We start from the raw sequence: 17,713 nt of genomic DNA, 5'->3' as shown, positions 1-17,713 counted from the left end.
CCACATTCATGCCACAACTAAGAGTTTGCATGCCACAACTAGGGAGACCGCATGCCACAACTAGGGAGTTGGCAAGCTGTAACTAAGGAGCCCACGAGCCACGACTAAGGAGCCTGCCTGCTGCAACTAAAGACCAGGTGCAACAAAAAAACAACAAAAAAAGAGGATGAGGTTTGGAGGGATTAGAGTTAAAGGATGCAGGCTAGAGGGTCAGGGTTAGAGGGTTAGGTTAGATTGTCTGAGTCAGGGTCAGGGTAAGGGTTAGGAGTTTACAGGGCAAGGTCGAGTATATAGGGGCTAGGGGTTAGGAGTATTAGGGTTTAGGTTTAGAGACTAGGAGGTTAGGGTTAGGGAGTTAACAGTAGAGATTTGGGCATTAGGGTTAGTGGGTTAGTGTTAAGCATAACTGGCCCACGACCCCCCTAACCCCACACCTCTGAGTCCTCTAGGATGGACAGGACTTGCCCTGGGTCACTCATGAGTGTGGGGTTCACCTGGACCGCTGGTTATCTACCCCCCGTCCTGGAACCTGATAGCAGAAGAATGAAATGTCTGCTCCGGTCACTGACTGTTTCAAATCCAACTCAACCTCAGTCAACAGTTGTTAGGGCCTCAGAAGTCCACAGGGTTTCCTCCTACCATCTGAACTGGAAAGAGTAGTGCTGGCCCCACTTGGCCTGGGCAGCCCCGGTCCAGCACAGGCCTGGCTGAGGTCACTCCATGGTCATGTTATGAATTTATACAGAACTTGGTGCAGCGACCTACCAGCCCCCAGATGCTGCCTCCTGAGGGCTGGTGGGGCCCTCCTGGGACTGCAGGCATCCTTTGTCCCATCTGAGTGGGCATCAACAGACATCAAGTCTCAGGACAGCCCTTGACCTCTGACCACACAGGCAGGCATCTGTGGTCCTCCAGCTCAGGCCAGTCTGGTCCCCGTCAGGCCTCTGTGGCCAATTACTGAGCTGACCATGCTGCTGGGCAATTGAATCTGCCGCTTTCCCCAAGCCAGCATCTGTTCTCATGCCAAAGTCCAGAACCTCAGCTTTCCTCTGGGCACTTCTTACCTGTTTCCAGTCCAAACAGTTCCAGAGGGCTGATGCTACGTTCCACCCACCTTGAAGATGGGCGTATGATCCACATCTAGCCAATCCCACGGTACACCTTATGGGTGCTCTGATGGTTCAAGGGCGACGCTATGACCCAAAACCAGGCCAATGACGTTTATTTTATTTTATTTTTTGGCCATGCTGTGCAAGCGGGATTTTAGTTCCCCGACCAAGGATCGAACCTGTGCCCCCTACATTGGGAGCGCAGAGTCTTAACCACTGGACCACCAGGGAAGTCCCATCCCCTCATTTTCAAAACTGCTATGGATTTAAAGCACACAAGATGATTGTGATATGAGTGGCCTTTTCAGTATGACTTCTTTGACTTAGAATGTTTTCAATGTTTATCCATGTTGTAACATGTATTATCAGTGCTTCATTCATTTTTTTTATTGTGGTTAAAAATACATAACATGGGGATGGGGGGCAAGTGGAGGGAATGGCCCACATGCACATCATTCACGGACCCTCTGGACTGGAGGGACTCGTGAGAGCCGGAGCCCAGAAATCCGGGGATGGATAAGACACAGCGTCCCCTCCAATTCCCGTAAGCACCCCTTGCTCCATCCTGCGCCCAAATACCTCAGCTAGGCGCTCTCCCCACTCTTTACACTCCAAACTCAGCCAGGACAGACCTCTGCAGCCGCCGCTCCCCACCCTGAAGGTGAAGCTCAGAGGTCCTGTCCCCCTTTCCTCGGAGGGACTCTTTTTGGTGACCACAAAAGGATTCGCTCGCTCAGGACAAAGCTGGTAGAGGACAGCGGGATGGCTGCGCCGGGCGTGCCGCGCTTCCTCCTGACCTTCGACTTTGACGAGACCATCGTGGACGAAAACAGCGACGAGTCTGTCGTGCGCGGGCCGCGGCGGGCCAGCGGCTGCCTGAGAGCCTGCGTGCCACCTAGCGCGAGGGCTTCTACAACGAGTACATGCAGCGCGTCTTCCAGTACCTGGGCGAGTAGGGCGTGCGGCCGCGGGACCTGCGCGCCATCTACGAGGCCATCCCCCCGTCGCCCGGCATGGGCGAGCTGCTGCAGTTTGTGGCCAAGCAGGGCGCCTGCTTTGAGGCTATTCTCATCTCAGACGCCAACACCTTTGGCGTGGAGAGTGCGCTGCGCGCCGCCGGCCACCACGGCCTGTTCCGGCGCATCTTCAGCAACCCGTCGGGACGCGACCCTTGGGGGCTGCTGGCGCTGCGGCCCTTCCACGCGCACAGCTGCGCTCGCTACCCCGCCAACATGTGCAAGCACAAGGTGCTCAGCGACTACCTGCGCGAGCGGGCCCACGACGGCGTGCACTTCGAGCGCCTTTTCTACGTGAGCGGCGGCGCCAACGACTTCTGCCCCATGGGGCTGCTGGCAGGCGGCGACGTGGCCTTCCTGCGCCACCGCTACGCATGCACCGCCTTACGCAGGAGGCGCAGAAGGCCGAGTCCAGCTCCTTCCGCGCCAGGGTGGTGCCCTGGGAAACCTCCACCGAAGTGTGCCTACACCTGCAACAGGTGCTGAGGACGTGGCCTGCAGAGGGCACCCGGGCCGGGGGGGGGGGGGGGCGGTGGGGGTCGGGAAAGAGAAAGCTAGTTTTATTACTCCCTCTCCCTTTCGTTTTTGTATATCCCTCCGGGATTTCCTGGAATCCCAGGGTGGTCCATTTGGGGACTGGAGGAGGGAGCTGGGAGCTGTCCCCATCTGTGCAGTTAACCCAGCTCGGCTGCCTCCCCCAGTTCCACTGCAAGCGAATTCCGGAGTCTGGCCGCACCAGGGTGGCGCGCATATCTGAGCAGGCAGCAGTGTTTCCAAAAACCTTGTCCTCCCAGCTGGGAGGACGGGGTTCCCTGTCAGGGTAGAGAAGGAACATGTCCCGCCGCGTCGCGGGTAACTGTTGCCTTGGGATGCATGGCCTCCCTCCTCCAGTCTTCTGTCCAGGGGACCCAGGCCCCGAAATGCCCCCCCGCGACCTCCCCCGCACCGGACTCCCTGCGGAGAGAGGTGGCGCTCCCTGCCGACGGTCCCAGGCCTAGATCTCGCTTTACCTACTGTGACCCTACACTACACTCCTTGCCTCCCTCCCCGCCCCCACTCTGTCACATCCCCACAGGAAAAAAAGCTGGAGGGAACGGTCCCCTCCTGCTGGTGGAAAGAGGTAGCACACTGTCCCGGGGCTCGGGTCTGGCCAGCCAGGGACCTCACAGAGCCCGACAGTGTCTCCTCGCACCCCAGCCTCGTCTATGCAGCAAGAAACCAGGGACTTAACCAAAGTCGCCCCACTGACGGGGCCCTCTGAGTCCCCCTCCTCCCGTATGGAACAGAAAGCCATGATGCTCTAAAGCAGAGCCAGTGGAAACCCAAGGCCCACCTCTCTCTTTTGGTGTTTCAGAGCTGTAAAGGAGGTGAAGGGGCAGAGGTGAGCGAGATCTCTCACGCTGCAGTCTGAGGGACGAGGGCGAGGTGATCTCTGCTCTCAGAGAGCCCCACTTAAGTGAGGGAGCTGGTCCCCACTCTTGGAGGAGTGCCCAGCTTGGGGAACCAAGCCTGAATACACAACAAAGCAGGCAGCAGGCAGAAGAGCAGGGTGCAGCCCACCTCCGCAGAGGGGCACAGGGGTCTAGTGTGGAGGCTCCGTGAGCACCGAGGACATGGGAGAGCGGAGGGGCACAGGGGTCTAGTGTGGAGGCTCCGTGAGCACCGAGGACATGGGAGAGCGGAGGGGCACAGGGGTCTAGTGTGGAGGCTCCGTGAGCACCGAGGACATGGGAGAGCGGAGGGGCACAGGGGTCTAGTGTGGAGGCTCCGTGAGCACCGAGGACATGGGAGAGCGGAGGGGCACAGGGGTCTAGTGTGGAGGCTCCGTGAGCACCGAGGACATGGGAGAGCGGAGGGGCACAGGGGTCTAGTGTGGAGGCTCCGTGAGCACCGAGGAGATGGGAGAGCGGAGGGGCACAGGGGTCTAGTGTGGAGGGCGCCGTGAGCACCGAGGAGATGGGAGAGCAGAGGGGCACAGGGGTCTAGTGTGGAGGCTCCGTGAGCACCGAGGACATGGGAGATTCTGCTGCTTAGGGCAGGCAGAGGAGGCTCAATTAGCGGGAGCCGTGCAAGTGGGCTGCCTTTCAGTCCCTCGGCCGCTAGCCCTGCAGGACAACCATCAGGAGGTCGTCAGGATTGTATTCAAAGTCGGCACTTGCAGCTGGAGACCCTGTCTTCATGGCGTAAGGGTCCCCTGTGGATAAGGGCACCAAACTCCCTGGCTTCCAGTTCTTTCCTGTCTCCAGCAGGCCTCTGGGTGCCTCCTCTGTCTTTACCAGGACCCCTTCCCACTGCACTGGGGGGAAGGAACAGACACAGCTCACAGCCCAGGAGGCGTGCAGGACTGGTCCAGTCTTGACTGGAGCAGGCTTTGGAGTGGGACTCAAGAGGCTCACTGAAGGCGGTGCCTGGGTCAGCATCCCAGAGATCCCAGGCGTCAGCAGCTGGCCTGCACATAGTTCCCGGGGAGGAATCCAGACCCCTCTGAGCCGATGCCCTCACACCAGCCATTGGAGTAGCGGTGGGTGATGCAGATAATGGTGCCCTCAGAAAAGGAGAGTTCGTTGTCCTTCTGGCGCGTGTATGGGTTCAGTGTCACCACTGCAGGGCGGGAGGAGAGGGGTGCCATGAGATGTGCCTTCTGCCCCGCCACAGGGATGCTTGTGCCCACGTACTGGACTCTAGGGGGCAATGCGGGGAGTGGGGCAGGAGATGCCTTCTCCAGAGCCCCAGGACTCCTCCCCAGCTGAGCTAATATTCAGTATCAGGCCAGCTGCTTCCCTCCTGTGGGGGTGCGGTGGGGTGGAATAAAAGGCTCCACAAGTGTGACACAGGCCATCCCCTCCACTCCAAGAAACTTCAGTGTCTGAGACCAGGGCCCCAGGATCTACCCATGTTTTGTAATCTGCTTTCAGCCCCCGTTCACCCTGGTCCTCCCACAATGTCTCTAGCAGGTGCTGGAGGTATTGCTCAGTAGGTGCTCTAGTAGGTGCTCAGTAAATACAGTAACATTGAACAGTGTAGACTTGGCCGAGTGAGCCTTGGGCAAGTCACTTAGTTTAACCTCTCAGGCTCAGCTTCGTCTGTTAAATGGGAGTGTGAAGATCCTAGGAGGTTAAGTAAAAGCGAGAAAATGGATGAGAAGCTTTGACTCTGGGGTCTGGTATAAAGCAGGGGCTAAATTATGTTACCCACCCCCCCCCCATAACATAACATTTGCCATTTAAATCGTTTTGAGCATACAGTCCATGGCATTAACTACATTCACGTTGTTGTACAAATATTCTCAGCATCCTCCTCCAGAACTCATTCATTTTCCCTGTGGGAAATTCTGTATCAGTTTCTCTAAATTTTTGCCAACATCTGTTATTTTTAGCTTTCTTGATTGTAGGCCTTCTAGTGTGTGGAGGGGTGTATGGCGCTGTGGTGTTAACTTGAATTTCATCACGGCTCATGATGATTAACGTCTCTTCATGTGCTTGTTGACTATTTGTATGTCTTATTTGGAGAAGGGTCTTTTCAAGTCCTTTTTCCATTTAAAACATTGGGTTGTTTGCCGAGTCCCGCCAAGCGCTCCTCCTGGCGGTTTTGGTGCCGGTGAGTCCGGCCTGGAGCGGTCTTCCGCGCCGCAGGGGCCCACGCGCCGGGGCCTCCGTAGCGGCCTCTCAGGAGAGGAGACGCTCGGCCCGCGGCGCCCGTGCCCAGAGCGCCGAGATCGTGCTGTGCCGCGCGGACGCGGCGCTGCCGGGGCGGGTTTTGTTCGGCATTGGCTGCGGCGGTCTGCGCGCCTCTCCCGGAAGCGGGCGTCCCGGCCAGAGCGCACCTGGCGCGGGGCGTCCTCGGGGCTCCTCGCCGTCGGCGCCGCGCGAGCCGGCGGGGGTCTAAGGAGCCAGCGCGCGGCGGCTGGGAACGACCCGTGCCGTGGGTCCCTGGCACCCCAGCGGCATCCGAGCGCGGAGCGGAGGGCCGCGGACCGCAGGTAAGGGGACAGCGGCTCGGTGGGGTGGGTGGAGGAAGGAACGACGAATTACACCAGAGCTGTTTGGTACAGTCGCGGAGCTACCTAACCTGGCGGCAGCAGGAAGGGCTCGCCTTTGGAGTAAAGGCTTTGAGGACGAGCCCGAGCCTACTCACTCCCGTTTTACAGAACATCTGCAGGTGTAAAGCTCACTCGTGCGCGGTTTTCCTAAGCAGCCAAGTGCCCCTCCCCCGCGATGTCTCTGCAAGCAGAACCTGAGAGGGGCCGGTGCCTTGAGAGACTCACCCTTGGCCCATGGGAAGCCCAAGGGATTTATCCTGCATGGTGATTTCACGTGCTGGGACCCCCCGCCCCCCCGCCCCGCCAACCCCCACTCTGGCCAGCTGGCCCAGCCTTGGTTACTGCACTTCTCCAGCCCCAGCCGGCCCTTGGCCACCTGCTGGGATGGGAAAGGGAAGGGTGTCAGAATTTCACCTTAGAAACTTGCCAGGGGGCGTGGATTTAAACACATAGTGGTCACTCTGGCAGAAGAGAAGGGAGGAGGGCGCCTTGTTACCCTTTCATTGTGGAATCGGTGGCGCTCCTGCTGAGAGGGACCTCTCCAGTGTTTGGTGTATTGGAACTGAATAATTAGAACTTGTACAATTTTCAAATTATGTGGTACTTGAATTTAAAAGCAAAACCCCTAGAAACTCTAAGTGTTTTATAAATTGAGATCTAAAAATTGAAGGTCTGTTTTGCTTCCACTATGACATTATATTAAGAAATGTGCATTTATTGAGAAGAGAGTCAGAAAAGGGAAGCAAACAGAAAACTCAGACGTACCACTGCAGAGGCCATGGGAGTTAAGTTGTAAATGCTGCTGGCTTTCAGTAGCCTGCAGCCATTCTCTTCCTGTAGCTGATGGGATACAAAGCTCTACTGGGTTGTTCTTTGCACGGGATAGTCTTGTTTTGCAGAAATTCAGCTCAGAGCCATCTCTTGATGTATAAGAATTTCCCAGATTAGGTCCCCAGGCAGATCCTGGAGGGCCAGGGGGATTCCTTGCTTCATTATACCCGTCTGTTGGAGTAGAAAACAGCAATGACATAGTTTTCTTTAAATATGGTTTTTGGTCTATCATCCAGAGCTTAGAGTAGCTATTTCCTTTCTCCCTCAATATGGTTGTGTTCCTGGAATGAATTATAGTCATATGACCTTGTTTTTACAGGCGAGGGTGAGGGTCAGGGTCAGGGGTCAGGGGTCGGGGGTCGGGGGTCGGGGCTGGGGTTAGGGGGTAAGGGTTAGGGTTAGAGTTTAGCGTTAGGGTTAGGGTTGGGGGTTAGGGGTTAGGGTTAGGGTTAGGGTTTAGGGTACGGGTTAGGGTACCGGATAGGGTATGGGTTGGGGTACGGGTTAGGATTAGGGTTAGGGTACGGGTTAGGGTATGCTTTAGGGTTAAGGTATTTATTAAACCTCTCCCACTCTCCAGATGTCACTTAGCACGTAAAGGAATATTATTTGGGGTCCAGCCATGGAGAAGACTTTAGACACTAGGATAAGACAAAGAACACACGCATTATAAATAAATCACACTAGGATTTTGTTTTTAACCTGTACATTAAAACACTAGTGCCTAGGAAATTTAATGGAGGCAGAAGCAGTAAAGGGTAGTTTTATGGGAATAACATCACAGTTTTCTGTGGAATACACAGATTTTGACTGGTTAGAAAGTCAAGGAGGAATGCTTTTGTTCTGAAGATATAAACCCTCTTCTAAATTGAACTGTTATTGGAAGTTAGAAATTGTTTGTTCCTGTTGTATTGCTTTGTGTGTTCATGATTATTCTGCTTGCATCTCCCTTGTTAAACCTTTGATTTGGGGAAGAGTGCCATTCCTGGAAATGAGTTTACAGAATTATTCTCAAAAACGGAAGGAAATGGTTCTCACCTAAATATTAAGAAATAATCTCTATACTGGTGTACTAACAGAATAATGATTCAGGGATAATAATTCTATGAAATGTAATTAAAAACAATATATATTTTTTCTTTTAAATTTCCATTGTTACTTTTTAAAAGTACAATTATAATTCAATGCTTTGTAACAAGTGAAATTTAAAAAGATTAAAGGGAAAGATAATATTTTACCACTTGCCCTCCTTTCCAACTCCCTGAAACGACCAACATAATGTGTAGCTTTCTCATTTTATCCAGGTGTTCCTTACATGTGGAACATCATGTTTCTCACTGTAGAAAAATAGATTTAGCTCTCACACATTTTATAGGCTACATAACAGTCCATAGAACAGAAGTACCAAGTATTTCAGACTTAATTTTTGAGGGACACTCAGGTTACTTTCTGATTTATTTTGTTGTTCTGCTAAGTTGTTTTAACAACAGAAAAATATATTTTAAAATATAAAAATCAAAATTAAGTTAGGGGTGAGGATAAGGGTTTAGGGTATGGGTTAGGGTACAGGTTAGGGTTAGGGTACAGGTTAGAATTAGGGTACAGGTTAGGGTTAGGTTTAGGGTATGGGTTAGGGTTAGGGTACGGGTTAGGGTACAGGTTAGGATACGGCTACGGGTAAGGGTTAGGGTATGGGTTAGTGTTAGGGTACGGGTTAGGGTATGGTTTAGGGTTAGGGTATAGTTTAGGGTATGGTTATGGTTTAAGGTTAGGGTACGTGTTAGTGTTAGGCACAGGTTAGGATTAGGGTACGGGTTAATGATAGGGTTAGGGTTAGGGTTAGGGTAGAGTTTAGGGTACTGGTTCGGGTACGGCTACAGGTTAGGCTTAGGATACGGATTAGGGTATAGGTTAGTGCGAGGGTACGAGTTAGAATTAGGGTACAGGTTATGTTTAGGTTTATGGTACGGGTTAGGGTTAGGGTAAGGGTTAGGGTACAGGTTAGGGTATGGCTACGTGTTAGGGTTAGGGTATGGGTAAGGATAGGGGTTAGGGTTAGGGTACAGGTTAGGGTACAGTTTAGGGTATGACTACGGTTTAGGGTTAGGGTATGGGTTAGGGTACGGGTTAGGGTACGGTTTAGGGTTAGGGTTAGGGTACGGGTTAGGGTTATGGTACGGGTTAGGGTATTGGTTAGGATTAGGGTACAGGTTACGGTTAGGGTACAGTTTAGGGTATGGGTACGGGTTAGGGTTAGGGTACGTTTTAGGGTACAGGTTAGTGTTAGTGTACAGGTTAGGATTAGGATACAGGTTAGCGTGAGGATTAGGGTTAGGGTTAGGCAACGGGTACGGTTTAGGGTACAGGCTAGGGTACGGCAAAGGGTTAGGGTTAGGGTACGAGTTAGGGTACGGGTTAGTGTTAGGGTCCGGTGGAGGATTAGCGGACGGATTAGGGTATGGGTTAGGGTTAGGTTTCGGGTACAGTTCAGGGTATGGCTACAGGTTAGAGTTAGGGTACGGGTTAGGGTACGGGTTAGTATTAGGGTACGGGTTAGGGTTAGGGTACGGGTTAGGGTTAGGGTACGCTTTTGGGGTTAGGGTTAGGGTTAGGGTTAGGGGATGGGGACGGTTTAGGGTACAGGTGAGGGTACGACTACGCTTTAGGGGGAGCGTACGTGTGAGGGCGCGGGTTAGTGTTAGCGTACGGGTTAGGATTAGGGGACGGGTGAGGGTCAGGCTTCGGGGAAGGGTTAGCGTTAGGGTACGGGCTAGGGTTCGGGTTAGGGGACGGGGACGGTTTAGGGTCCAGGTGAGGGTACAACAACGCTTTAGGGGGAGCGTACGTGTGAGGGCGCGGGTTAGTGTTAGCGTACGGGTTAGGATTAGGGGACGGGTGAGGGTCAGGCTTCGGGGAAGGGTTAGCGTTAGGGTTCAGGCTAGGGTTAGGGTTAGGGGACTGGGTCAGTTTAGGGTACAGGTGAGGGTACGACAACGCTTTAGGGGGAGCGTACGTGTGAGGGCGCTGGTTAGTGTTAGCGTACGGCTTATGATTTAGGGACCGGTGAGGGTCAGGCTTCGGGGAAGGGTTAGGGTTAGGGTTTGGGCTAGGGTTAGGGTTAGGGGACGGGGACGGTTTAGGGTCCAGGTGAGGGTACGACAACGCTTTAGGGGGAGCGTACGTGTGAGGGCGCGCGTTAGTGTTAGCGTAAGGGTTACGATTAGGGGACGGGTGAGGGTCAGGCTTTGGGGAAGTTTTACGGTTAGGGTTCGGGCTAGGGTTAGGGTTAGGGGACGGGGACGGTTTAGGGTCCAGGTGAGGGTACGACCACGCTTAAGGGAGAGTGTACGTGTGAGGGCGCTCTTTAGTGTTAGCGTAGGTTTTAGGATTGGGGACGGGTGAGGGTCAGGCTTCAGGGAAGGGTTAGGGTTAGAGTTCGGGCTAGGGTTAGCGTTAGTGGACGGGGACGGTTTAGGGTCCAGGTGAGGGTACGACAACGCTTTAGGGGGAGCGTACATGTTAGGGCGTGGGTTAGTGTTAGCATACGGGTTAGGATTAGGGGACGGGTGAGGGTAAGCTTCGGGGAAGGATTAGGGTTAGGGTTCGGGCTAGGGTTAGGGTTAGGTGACGGGGACGGTTTAGGGTCTAGGTGAGGGTACGACAACGCGTTAGAGGGAGCGTACGTGTGAGGGCGTGGGTTAGTGTTAGCGTAAGGGTTAGGATTAGGGGACGGGTGAGGGTCAGGCTTCGGGGAAGGGTTGGGGTTAGGGTACGGGCTAGGTTTGGGTTAGGGGACGGGGACGGTTTAGGGTCCAGGTGAGGGTACGACAACGCTTTAGGAGAGGCGTACGTGTGAGGGCGCGGGTTAGTGTTAGCGTATGGGTTGGGATTAGGGGACGGGTGAGGGTCAGGCTTCGGGGAAGGGTTAGGGTTAGGGTTTCGGGCTAGGGTTAGGGTTAGGGGACGGGGACGGTTTAGGGTCCAGGTGAGGGTACGACTACGCTCTAGGGGGAGCGTACATGTGAGGGCGCGGCTTAGTGTTAGCGTACGGGTTAGGATTAGGGGACGGGTGAGGGTCAGGCTTCGGGGAAGTTTTAAGTGTAGGGTTCGGGCTAGGGTTACGGTTAGGGGACTGGGACGGTTTAGGGTCAAGGTGAGGGTACGACAACGCTTTAGGGGGAGCATACGTGTGAGGGCGCGAGTTAGTGTTAGCGTACGGGTTAGGATTAGGGGACGGGTGAGGGTCAGGCTTCGGGGAAGGGTTAGGGTTAGGGTTCAGACTAGGGTTAGGGTTAGGGGACGGGGACGGTTTAGGGTCCTGGTGAGGGTACGACAACGATTTAGGGGGAGCGTAAGTGTGAGGGCGCGGGTTAGTGTTAGCGTACGGGTTAGGATTAGGGGACGGGTGAGGGTCAGGCTTCGGGGAAGGGTTAGGGTTAGGGTTCGGGATAGGGTTAGTGTTAGGGGACGGGGACGGTTTAGGGTCCAGGTGAGTGTACGACAACGCTTTAGGGGGAGCGTACGTGTGAGGGCGCGGGTTAGCGTTAGCGTACGAGTTAGGATTAGGGGACGGGTGAGGGTCAGGCTTCGGGGAAGTGTTAGGGTTAGGGTTCGGGCTAGCGTTAGGGTTAGGGGACCGGGACGGTTTAGGGTCCAGGTGAGGGTACGACAACGCTTTAGGTGGAGCGTACGTGTGAGGGCACGGGTTAGTGTTAGCGTACGGGTTAGGATTAGGGGACGGGTGAGGGTCAGGCTTCGGGGAAGGTTTAAGGTTAGGGTTCGGGCTAGGGTTAGGGATAGGGGACGGGGACGGTTTAGGGTCCAGGTGAGGGTACGACAACGCTTTATGGGGACGGTACGTGTGAGGGCGCAGGTTAGTGTTAGCGTACGGGTTAGGATTAGGGGACGGGTGAGTGTCAGGCTTCGGGGAAGGGTTAGGGTTAGGGTTCGGGCTAGGGTTAGGGTTACGGGACGGGGACGGTTTAGGGTCCAGTTGAGGGTACGACAACGCTTTAGAGGGAGCGTACGTGTGAGGGCGCGGGTTAGTGTTAGCGTACGCGTTAGGATAAGGAGACGGGTGAGGGTCAGGCTTCGGGGAAGTGTTAGGTTTAGGGTTCAGGCTAGGGTTAGGGTTAGGGGACGGGGACGGTTTAGGGTCCAGGTGAGGGTACGACAACGCTTTAGGGGGAGCGTACGTGTGAGGGCGCTGGTTAGTGTTAGCGTACGGCTTATGATTTAGGGACCGGTGAGGGTCAGGCTTCGGAGAAGGGTTAGGGTTAGGGTTTGGGCTAGGGTTAGGGTTAGGGGACGGGGACGGTTTAGGGTCCAGGTGAGGGTACGACAACGCTTTAGGGGGAGCGTACGTGTGAGGGCGCGCGTTAGTGTTAGCGTAAGGGTTACGATTAGGGGACGGGTGAGGGTCAGGCTTTGGGGAAGTTTTACGGTTAGTGTTCGGGCTAGGGTTAGGGTTAGGGGACGGGGACGGTTTAGGGTCCAGGTGAGGGTACGACCACGCTTAAGGGAGAGCGTACGTGTGAGGGCGCTCTTTAGTGTTAGCGTACGTGTTAGGATTGGGGACGGGTGAGGGTCAGGCTTCAGGGAAGGGTTAGGGTTAGAGTTCGGGCTAGGGTTAGCGTTAGGGGACGGGGACGGTTTAGGGTCCAGGTGAGGGTACGACAACGCTTTAGGGGGAGCGTACGTGTGAGGGCGTGGGTTAGTGTTAGCGTACGGGTTAGGATTAGGGGACGGTTGAGGGTCAGGCTTCGGGGAAAGGTTAGGGTTAGTGTTCTGGCAAGGGCTAGGGTTAGGGGACTGGGACAGTTTAGGGTCCAGGTGAGGGTACGACAACGCTTTAGGAGGAGCGTACGTGTGATGGCGCGGGTTAGTGTTAGCGTACGGTTTAGGATTAGGGGACGTGTGAGGGTCAGGCTTCGGGGAAGGGTTAGGGTTAGGGTTCGGGCTAGGGTTAGGGTTAGGGGACGGGGACGGTTTAGGGTCCAGGTGAGGGTACGACAACGCTTTAGGGGGAGCGTACGTGTGAGGGCACGGGTTAGCGTTAGCCTACTGGTTAGGATTAGGGGACGGTTGAGGGTCAGACTTCGGGGAAGGGTTAGGGTTAGGGTTCGGGCTAGGGTTAGGGTTAGGGGACTGGGACGGTTTAGGGTCCAGTTGAGGGTACGACAACGCTTTAGGGGGAGCGTACGTGTGAGGGCGCGGGTTAGTGTTAGCGTAAGGGTTAGGATTAGGGGACGGGTGAGGGTCAGGCTTCGGGGAAGGGTTAGGGTTAGGGTTCGGGATAGGGTTAGGGTTAGGGGACGGGGACGGTTTAGGGTCCAGGTGAGGGTACGACAACGCTTTAGGGGGAGCGTACGTGTGAGGGCGCGGGTTAGTGTTACCGTACGGCTTACGATTAGGGGACGGGTGAGGGTCAGGCTTCGGGGAAGGTTGAAGTTTAGGGTTTCGGCTAGGGTTAGGGTTAGGGGACGGGGACGGTTTAGGGTCCAGGTGAGGGTACGACAACGCTTTAGGGGGAGCGTACGTTTGAGGGCGCGGGTTAGTGTTAGCGTACGGCTTACGATTAAGGGACCGGTGAGGGTCAGGCTTCGGGGAAGGGTTAGGGTTAGGGTGCGGGCTAGGGTTAGGGTTAGGGGACGGGGACGGTTTAGGGTCCAAGTGAGGGTACGACAACGCTTTAAGGGGAGCGTACGTGTGAGGGCGTGGGTTAGTTTTAGCGTACGGGTTAGGATTATGGGACGGGTGAGGGTCAGGCTTCGGGGAAGGGTTAGGGTTAGGGTTCGGGCTAGGGTTAGGGTTAGGGGACGGGGAAGGTTTAGGGTCCAGGTGAGGGTACGACAACGCTTTAGGGGGAGCGTACGTGTGAGGGCGCGGGTTAGTGTTAGCGTACGGGTTAGGATTATGGGACTGGTGAGGGTCAGGCTTCGGGGAAGGGTTAGGGTTAGGGTTCGGGCTAGGGTTAGGGTTAGGGGACGGGGACGGTTTAGGGTCCAGGTGAGGGTACGACAACGCTTTAGGGGGAGCGTACGTGTGAGGGCGCAGGTTAGTGTTAGCGTAAGGGTTAGGATTAGGGGACGGGTGAGAGTCAAGCTTCGGGGAAGGGTTAGGGTTAGGGTTTGGGCTAGGGTTAGGGTTAGGGGACGGGGAAGTTTTAGGGTCAAGGTGAGGGTACGACAACGCTTTAGGGGGAGCATACGTGTGAGGGCGCGGGTTAGTGTTAGCGTACGGGTTAGGATTAGGGGACGGGTGAGGGTCAGGCTTTGGGGAAGTGTTAGGGTTAGGGTTCAGGCTAGGGTTAGGGTTAGGGGACGGGGACTGTTTAGGGTCCAGGTGAGCGTATGACAACGCTTTAGTGGGAGCGTACGTGTGAGGGCGCGGGTTAGTGTTAGCGTACGGGTTAGGATTAGGGGACGGTTGAGGGTCAGGCTTCGGGGAAGGGTTAGGGTTAGGGTTCTGGCTAGGGCTAGGGTTAGGGGACTGGGACAGTTTAGGGTCCAGGTGAGGGTACGACAACGCTTTAGGGGGAGCGTACGTGTGATGGCGCGGGTTAGTGTTAGCGTACGGTTTAGGATTGGGGACGGGTGAGGGTCAGGCTTCGGGGAAGGGTTAGGGTTAGGGTTCGGGCTAGGGTTAGGGTTATGGGACGGGGACGGTTTAGGGTCCAGGTGAGGGTACGACAACGCTTTAGGGGGAGCGTACGTGTGAGGGCACAGGTTAGCATTAGCCTACTGGTTAGGATTAGGGGACGGGTGAGGGTCAGACTTCGGGGAAGGGTTAGGGTTAGGGTTCGGGCTAGGGTTAGGGTTAGGGGACTGGGACTGTTTAGGGTCCAGTTGAGGGTACGACAACGCTTAAGGGGGAGCGTACGTGTGAGGGCGCGGGTTAGTGTTAGCGTACGGGTTAGGATTAGGGGACGGGTGAGGGTAAGCTTCGGGGAAGGATTAGGGTTAGGGTTCGGGCTAGGGTTAGGGTTAGGTGACGGGGACGGTTTAGGGTCTAGGTGAGGGTACGACAACGCGTTAGAGGGAGCGTACGTGTGAGGGCGTGGGTTAGTGTTAGCGTAAGGGTTAGGAGTAGGGGACGGGTGAGGGTCAGGCTTCGGGGAAGGGTTAGGGTTAGGGTACGGGCTAGGTTTGGGTTAGGGGACGGGGACGGTTTAGGGTCCAAGTGAGGGTACGACAACGCTTTAGGAGAGGTGTACGTGTGAGGGCGCGGGTTAGTGTTAGCGTATGGGTTGGGATTAGGGGACGGGTGAGGGTCAGGCTTCGGGGAAGGGTTAGGGTTAGGGTTTCGGGCTAGGGTTAGGGTTAGGGGACGGGGACGGTTTAGGGTCCAGGTGAGGGTACGACTACGCTCTAGGGGGAGCGTACATGTGAGGGCGCGGCTTAGTGTTAGCGTACGGGTTAGGATTAGGGGACGGGTGAGGGTCAGGCTTCGGGGAAGTTTTAAGTGTAGGGTTCGGGCTAGGGTTACGGTTAGGGGACTGGGACGGTTTAGGGTCAAGGTGAGGGTACGACAACGCTTTAGGGGGAGCATACGTGTGAGGGCGCGAGTTAGTGTTAGCGTACGGATTAGGATTAGGGGACGGGTGAGGGTCAGGCTTCGGGGAAGGGTTAGGGTTAGGGTTCAGACTAGGGTTAGGGTTAGGGGACGGGGACGGTTTAGGGTACTGGTGAGGGTACGACAACGATTTAGGGGGAGCGTAAGTGTGAGGGCGCGGGTTAGTGTTAGCGTACGGGTTAGGATTAGGGGACGGGTGAGGGTCAGGCTTCGGGGAAGGGTTAGGGTTAGGGTTCGGGATAGGGTTAGTGTTAGGGGACGGGGACGGTTTAGGGTCCAGGTGAGTGTACGACAACGCTTTAGGGGGAGCGTACGTGTGAGGGCGCGGGTTAGCGTTAGCGTACGAGTTAGGATTAGGGGACGGGTGAGGGTCAGGCTTCGGGGAAGTGTTAGGGTTAGGGTTCGGGCTAGCGTTAGGGTTAGGGGACCGGGACGGTTTAGGGTCCAGGTGAGGGTACGACAACGCTTTAGGTGGAGCGTACGTGTGAGGGCACGGGTTAGTGTTAGCGTACGGGTTAGGATTAGGGGACGGGTGAGAGTCAGGCTTCGGGGAAGGTTTAAGGTTAGGGTTCGGGCTAGGGTTAGGGATAGGGGACGGGGACGGTTTAGGGTCCAGGTGAGGGTACGACAACGCTTTATGGGGACGGTACGTGTGAGGGCGCAGGTTAGTGTTAGCGTACGGGTTAGGATTAGGGGACGGGTGAGTGTCAGGCTTCGGGGAAGGGTTAGGGTTAGGGTTCGGGCTAGGGTTAGGGTTACGGGACGGGGACGGTTTAGGGTCCAGTTGAGGGTACGACAACGCTTTAGAGGGAGCGTACGTGTGAGGGCGCGGGTTAGTGTTAGCGTACGCGTTAGGATAAGGAGACGGGTGAGGGTCAGGCTTCGGGGAAGTGTTAGGTTTAGGGTTCAGGCTAGGGTTAGGGTTAGGGGACGGGGACGGTTTAGGGTCCAGGTGAGGGTACGACAACGCTTTAAGGGGAGCGTACGTGTGAGGGCGCTGGTTAGTGTTAGCGTACGGCTTATGATTTAGGGACCGGTGAGGGTCAGGCTTCGGAGAAGGGTTAGGGTTAGGGTTTGGGCTAGGGTTAGGGTTAGGGGACGGGGACGGTTTAGGGTCCAGGTGAGGGTACGACAACGCTTTAGGGGGAGCGTACGTGTGAGGGCGCGCGTTAGTGTTAGCGTAAGGGTTACGATTAGGGGACGGGTGAGGGTCAGGCTTTGGGGAAGTTTTACGGTTAGGGTTCGGGCTAGGGTTAGGGTTAGGGGACGGGGACGGTTTAGGGTCCAGGTGAGGGTACGACCACGCTTAAGGGAGAGCGTACGTGTGAGGGCGCTCTTTAGTGTTAGCGTACGTGTTAGGATTGGGGACGGGTGAGGGTCGGGCTTCAGGGAAGGGTTAGGGTTAGAGTTCGGGCTAGGGTTAGCGTTAGGGGACGGGGACGGTTTAGGGTCCAGGTGAGGGTACGACAACGCTTTAGGGGGAGCGTACGTGTGAGGGCGTGGGTTAGTGTTAGCGTACGGGTTAGGATTAGGGGACGGTTGAGGGTCAGGCTTCGGGGAAAGGTTAGGGTTAGTGTTCTGGCAAGGGCTAGGGTTAGGGGACGGGGACAGTTTAGGGTCCAGGTGAGGGTACGACAACGCTTTAGGAGGAGCGTACGTGTGATGGCGCGGGTTAGTGTTAGCGTACGGGTTAGGATTAGGGGACGGGTGAGGGTCAGGCTTCGGGGAAGGGTTAGGGATAGGGTTCGGGCTAGGGTTAGAGTTAGGGGACGGGGACTGTTTAGGGTCCAGGCGAGCGTATGACAACGCTTTATGGGGAGCGTACATGTGAGGGCGCGGGTTAGTGTTAGCGTACGCGTTACGATTAGGGGACGGGTGAGGGTCAGGCTTCGGGGAAGGGTTAGGTTTAGGGTTCGGGCTAGGGTTAGGGTTAGGGGACGGGGACGGTTTAGGGTCCAGGTGAGGGTACGACAACGCTTTAGGGGGAGCGTACGTGTGAGGGAGCGGGTCAGTGTTAGCGTACGACTTACGATTAAGGGACCTGTGAGGGTCAGGCTTCGGGGAAGGGTTAGGGTTAGGGTTCGTGCTAGGGTTAGGGTTAGGGGACGGGGACAGTTTAGGGTCCAGGTGAGGGTACGACAACG

The 17,713-nt window shown here is 55.7% G+C and overlaps 1 pseudogene; it reads left to right on the top strand.

Moving 5' to 3' along the window:
- Positions 1–313: 313 nt before the first annotated feature.
- LOC137228290 (phosphoethanolamine/phosphocholine phosphatase-like) lies at positions 314–6,010 on the top strand (annotated as a pseudogene).
- Positions 6,011–17,713: the final 11,703 nt, after the last annotated feature.

The sequence above is a fragment of the Pseudorca crassidens genome, chromosome 7 (assembly GCF_039906515.1).
Source record: "Pseudorca crassidens isolate mPseCra1 chromosome 7, mPseCra1.hap1, whole genome shotgun sequence".
NCBI lineage: Eukaryota > Metazoa > Chordata > Mammalia > Artiodactyla > Delphinidae > Pseudorca > Pseudorca crassidens.
Note: the sequence above shows the minus strand (reverse complement) of the source record. Positions and strands in the feature narration are given on the sequence as shown.